Raw genomic sequence first — 6,640 nt, forward strand, 5'->3', positions numbered from 1 at the left:
AGAGACTTGGAAAAAACTCCTTTTGCCGGCAGGCCTACCAAGCACAAATCTCACCGTGCACAGAATGATGGCTTTGGCAGGTGGAGCTTTTTTAATGGTCTCATTAGGATTTTATATGGCAATCCTATTCCCAGAAAGAGCTGCTGCTTCTCTTTGCTGGAGACTGGCCAGCTTTGAAGCTGTGCTTCAGGTCTTTGGGAGCCTTCTTTCTTGAGGCTCTTTTTACAAAGGGATGGCTCTAAATGAGAGTTCTCAGTGTATCCCTTAAGAATGGAGGTGCCTGTCTTGGAACGGGAATTTTCTTCTTCCTGTCTGCTCCTCCAGACAGGAGCTCACTGAATTTATTCAGACCATTCATCTTCCCTGTAGCAGGTGGACATGAAGCATTAATAGATTATTTCAAGGCAGCTGCAAATCCATCTCAACAAGAGAGAGAATGTGGAAAGAGGGGAATGGAAAAATTGGGTGATGTCCTCAAGGTCATAAGCAGAGCATGAGGTAGAAACTGGGTGCTCTGGGCTGCAGGTGGTTTGATCTAGTCCACGTTTCTCATCACTTGCAGCAAAGGAAACAATTGAACCCAAGCTAATAAAAACCCCTCAGAATTTTATTTGATTAACCCTTCTTTTTAAATCGTCCATTACAGCTGACTTTCAGTATGTTAAGTAACTGGATTTGCAGTTTCTGCTTTCCTTGAGAATCTATCAGTTGTAAAAATATAATTAATGTGTTATTAAGGCTTATTTTTCTCTTATGGGCTTCTCAATTAAATATTAGCAACTCTGTTTTAAATGATAATGAAGAGGTAGGAAAAAAGTTAAACTGAAGAAAGACTTTAAAAAATAAAATAAGATACTACAATAATAAATTTAAGAGTGTTAAAATGCCATGCAGAAGATGAAAGCAAAACTTACAGTAAATTCATGTAACTCCAGTTATCCTTCAGTGATGAAATGAGAAATCTGAGCATGAAAAAACTGAATAAAATGGTGAGGCCAAATCTTCAGGAGGGAATAATAATAAAATCTTCAGGAGGAGATTCCATCATTGTTAACAGAGTGTAAATGCTTCTGGGCAACTGACACATGTCTTCTGACTCCATTAGGAAAAGATGCCATTTTTATGTAGTGAATTTAAGAACAGCTCGGCCTGAAAGTGCAAATAAGCTCTTTGAAACATCCTGAACTGGAATGTGCCCAGTAGAGGATGTCACATCTCAGGTGGCATTGGGGACCATCCCTGTTCTCAGCTCTGTAGGTAATTTTGCATCTACTCTCCCAGTATAACATTTTTCACAAGTGTAAATGCTCTGGTGTTATTATCTATACCCCTCATTTTCTCCACTATATATATATATGTATATATATATATATATATATATATATATATATATATGTATATATATATTAACAGAGGGGAGAGAAAAGGCAGCTTAATTACATCTTTTTTGATCCAAGGAATCTAAATGACAATTAAATTTGCTTAGGTAAAAAAAAAAAAAGGCAGTATAATCATGCCTTTATTCTCATAGTTCTGTTCCAGTTGAAATTATTCATGTACCATCTTATTTTATGGTATCCACCAGCAGAGTTCTTCAAAAATCACTCTTTTTGGAGGATGCAGTGCACAACATTTTCCCATTAGAGTTTTCCCCTCCTGGAGCTGTTCCCTATCATTCTAAAAAGAGCATCATTCTTAAACTCAAAATGGTACAAAGAGTCTTCAGCAAAGGCTTCTATTTTCTTCAGCAAGCCAATGGAATAAAGTGCAGAACAGTGGTTTGAACTGAAATGCAGGGTGCTATCATTATAATTTTCTTGCAGAACACTGAAAAGCTTGATTTTTTTTCATTGCACATAGCTAGAGTGAAGTGACAAGAAAATCTCCTGTACTACAGATAGCCTAGATTTGTCATAATTCCCAGTGTGTCTCCCTGGCACAGTGGCGTGTACTTTATTCACTTTTTCCTTCTGCAAAGGAAAAGTAAAAAGAATAACTATAAGTAGGTAGAAGAAAAAAAAAAAGTACCCACCTCAGACTTTTTTTAAATTGTAATTTTAGAGCTGTACATGAATAGGTGGAAGAAAAACAGTGCAATCATTTAAATGAAAATGATATTCATGAAGAAGCTATTCAGTGATGAAGCTAGAGGAACAGATTGCTGTGAGTCTTCAGGTGAGCAGAGAGGAGATGGAGAATCTTTTAGAGCTTGAACAGCAGCCTCATTTGGGAGAACACAGGACTTGTAAGAAAAGCACAGTGAAATAGGGATCATGAAGTACATAGAGCTGGAACCATGTCCCCTCACCCTCTGCACTATATTTAATCATTTCTATGTCTGTTCTGTATTTGCACTCGCATCAGGCTGCCACAAGAGGACTTGGTAGGGAAGAATCAGAAAAATAAGCTCCTTTTTCCAAAGTACAGCACCATTCTCTCCTCCATACAGATGTCCCAAATTATTCACCCATTTCAAGCTTTATAAATACTTTCCCCCTTCTTAGTTTTTTCTTCTAGAAAATTCTCCCTGTCCTGCACTGTTCAGATTGTTTCTTCACAGCATTCCCTACTGCACTTCAACTGCCCTCAGGTCTGATTTTCCCTGAGGTGTGACTGAAATCTGCATAATCCTGTTTCTCTCTCCTGGGTGTTGCGCACTTGGGATGGCAAACCCAGGCACCACTTAGAAGTTTGCAGGAGGAATGTAAGGCGTGTAAGTGATGCCATGTAAGAGAAAACCTGCAAGCAGAGCAGGCAGTTTGTCAGCAAGCTTCTTTTGTCTCCTGTAGGCACTCTACAAATGTCCTGGTAAATCTGGACCCAGATCAGCCCAGGGTTTCATGTCAATGTTTTCACTGCCATAATGGCTAAGAGGTGACTGAGATGCTGCTTTCAGAGGTGCACAGAACAGAGACAAATGAGGAGAGGTGTTTCTGTAAGCAAGTCCTCCATTTCAAGGCAAAAACTCCATTGGTGTCTTTTGTTAACACATCTCCAAGTGTGTTAGCACAGTCAGTTCTGTATTCTCATCACCAGTTGCTGGAATGGAAAAGTGAATGTTAAATGTATTTGCCCTATCTCTAAATGTTGCTATTTAAAAAAAATGTTTCCCTAAATATCTATTCTGTTTTGATGAGATCCTTGCTTCTGAGCACTTTAACCACTAAAATGCAGATTTATGGGACTGCAAAGATGATTACTTTTAATCCATAAATTGGTTAAGTAAATTCTTGTCATACACAAGTACCTTTGAGAGCCTGTCTTGTATGATGATGGTCAGCATTTGGATGCATACATTGATCTCCTACCCATGACTGATACATTATGAAATAATGTTCAACTACAGAATTATTACAGAGTATTTTGATTAACCATGTTTATGCTGAGAATTTTATCAAAGCAGCAGAACTGCTGCTTGCTTACTGTTCTGTGTGGCAAAGCAGGCCTGGGGCTGAACTGCAAATGTACCACATGTTGCTGTTTGTGTTTTTATTATATACTGGATGCGGTTTTATTTGTATGTTCCCTTCTTTACAGTTGGCCTGCCCAATATTTTATACTTTGCTTCATATTTTCTCTGTTTCTAGGATAATTCAAGCTTGGTAAAGATGAAGCAAGCCCCACTTGGGAGGGCAAGTCTTTAAAACCTACATGTTTATCTCCACTTTATCTGGGCTCCTGCAGTAGATGTTGTCCCATTAAAATCCATCCAGCACTGCCGGAATATTCAAGAGCCCAATGATGCTGCCCTCATTCAAAGCCTGGTGAAACAAATGGCAATCGGGCTAATTATGGTGAGCTCTGACCAAATCTTTCAAGGCAGTGTGTGTACAGGTACCTCATTCAGATGGGTTGGAAGCTGTCTGGGCTGGCATTGCAGAATGACCAGAAATAATTGCTGCATTTTCAGAAGATGTAGCAGGGAGTGCAGCCTCAGTGTTTGCATGAAGGGTGAGCAGATCCTGTGACTGTGTGGCATCTCAAAATCCACTTCTATCTTTGGAGGAGTTGCAAAAAATAGTTCTGGTTTGCAAAACCTTATCCATGTTTTAATTTATTCCCTTTCCAAAGTGATTATGAACAAAATTATGGAAACAATATGTAAAAAGGACCCAGCAAAAGGAATAGAGGTGCACACAAACCCTGCAAGCTGCTGACCTACATGCACTGTTCTGTATTTTTTTCCTGAACTAGATTCTGTCTTTTCACCACATTTTTTAGGGTTTTTTCCTAAAAACTTTCTTGTTTTTTTCCACTTTGGTGACTCTCTTTTTACCCTTCTTGTTTATTGGATAATTTTTTTTAAACTTCTTTTTAATCTGAATTGATTAAGCTAAAATATTTCAAATGAGCAAAAAGATTTGGGAGTTAAGTTGTTTAGATGATTCATTAATTATAGCTAGATTGCATCAAGGTATGAGAGAATAACAAGGTATGATATCTGGTGTTAGAAAAGATGAAGAAGGAAAGGAAAGGATCTTTTTTGCAACACTTTTTACATTAAAGGGACAACCAAAATATTTGGCTGTTCATTGTCCCAAATCACTATTTTATCTCAACATTTTAACACCCAGGGTTTCTCTCTTGTGTTTTTGGGAATCCCTGTTGTTGTTAGCACAATTCAGCCCTGTAGTATGTGACTTGAATTTGTCATTCCTGCAGGCTGCTAAAGGTCAGGAAATAAACCTTTGTAAAACCTTCTACCTAGGTAAGATCAGCACAAGTACTGATTTTAGAGCATGGTGCTAATGAGAGTGAGCGGTGCAGACACTGTGAGTGAAATTTGGGGAAGAGGAAATGGCTTCTGTTCAATTAGGTCAGAGATTAAAGTCTATAAACCCAAGAAAATTCTCAGATAGAAAATACAATGCCATAATCCTATAATCACATTAAAGAAATAGTAGATTTTTATGCCAGAGGAAACCATCAGGAATGTTAAATTGGATCTCCTGAGCAGCAAAGAGCTGCACTTTCCCCTGAACTGGGCTGTGTCCTCTGGTTTCCAGATTCTGGAAGCCAATACCTTAATTTGGGATTTAGTTGAGGCCAAATTCATATTTAACATCCCAGACATTCTACATGAGTTGAAAGTAAAGCCTTTCTTTCCTACACATGAGTTGATCAAATGATCATGAATGTAGATAATAAAATGACTTTCCTCATCTCCTCAGGGCTACAAAAAGCAATTAGCCACTGTGCTATATATAAACAAAAGAACCATGAAATCCTCCAACCTATAATCAGATAAATAATGAGAAGCTTGCTAATAAAGTTACACAAAATAGGAAGCCAAATTCTTTGTGGGAATGGCTAAAAAGCCCTTGACAGGATCCCATTTCACCATTGACCAAAAGGAGCCCAGATGTGCAGATTTCATTAACATACAGTCCCTAATCAGATGGAGGAACGAAATTACTGCTTTAGGTCTCAAAAAGTGAATTCAATGGTTGATAGTTATGGTATTCATGTAGAAATGCATGTCTGAATTGCCTTCTTAGAAAAAAAAAACAATTTACTAAGACAATGTACTAAAAAACAACTTAGTTGGACTGTCAGGGGTCAGTGAGATGCTGCAGAAATGGGAGTGAAAGGAAGGACAGGTCGTCAGGGCAGTTCTGCTCTCCCTGCCTGGAGCACAAATGTCCATGGCTGGACCATTTTCATGGCAATTTGCTTATTCTGCACCAGCCTGCTCCCAAAACTCCACCCCAAACTCTGCTGGGCCTTGAATGGTCCTTAGGGCACATCATCAGAGCCATCACCAAGTGCAGAGCTTGGTGAGTAATCACCTTGCTTCAGAAAAGTCTTAATTAGGGTTTTGATGGATCCTTCAATTAGTAAAGAATAAGACTTTTTGTTGCTCATTCCTTTTAGGGTTGTGTGGAAATATGCTGTAGGGATACAATGGGTTGATGGATGTTTTTTGCTTCGCTCTTTTGAGTTTTTTTCAGAGATGTGGGTTAAATTATTCACTTTTTTTCCCCTGAATGTATAATTAACTATGACTTATACTGAGATTTCATTGCATGGTAACATAATGCCAGTTATTTTTATGTCAAACATATGTTTTTCATAGCAGTTTAGATAGTTGTGGGTTGCAGTTGGAGATTTTTACCATGCAGTTATCTCTTAGATTTATGTAATAGCTTGTGCAGGTTTTTTTTTCAACTTAAGCTGTGTCAGAAGAGATAAAACCTGAATTTCAGGTATTACAATTCTTTAGGGAAATCTAGTCCATGTTGCTTTTCCTCTTGATTTTATATAAATTCCATATTTTTAATATAAATTACATTTACACTAAAGGGATTACCCTTTACTTTAAATCAAATTTATATTAAAAAATACAATTTATGCATGAATTCCTACTTTTTTTTTTTTTTGTCCAGGTCTTTTTAAGTAAAAAGATAGGTAGTGGTAAAACTCAAGCAGAAACACAGTGCCACTCTTCCATTTTCAAGCTTTTATAATAGAATGGAACTTCAGATTTCTATCCCAGGGAAAAGGTGACCTTTTAAAAACCAAAGTAGGTAAATAGATCTTATTCTAGCAGGCATGAAGAAAGCTCTCTGAAATAAAATGGAGCAAAAATCAGCGGCACTGTGGGTAGATAAGGCCAGACTTGTGCAGTCTGGAACTGCTT

Source organism: Molothrus aeneus, chromosome 6 (assembly GCF_037042795.1).
Source record: "Molothrus aeneus isolate 106 chromosome 6, BPBGC_Maene_1.0, whole genome shotgun sequence".
In the NCBI taxonomy this organism is placed as follows: Eukaryota; Metazoa; Chordata; class Aves; order Passeriformes; family Icteridae; genus Molothrus; species Molothrus aeneus.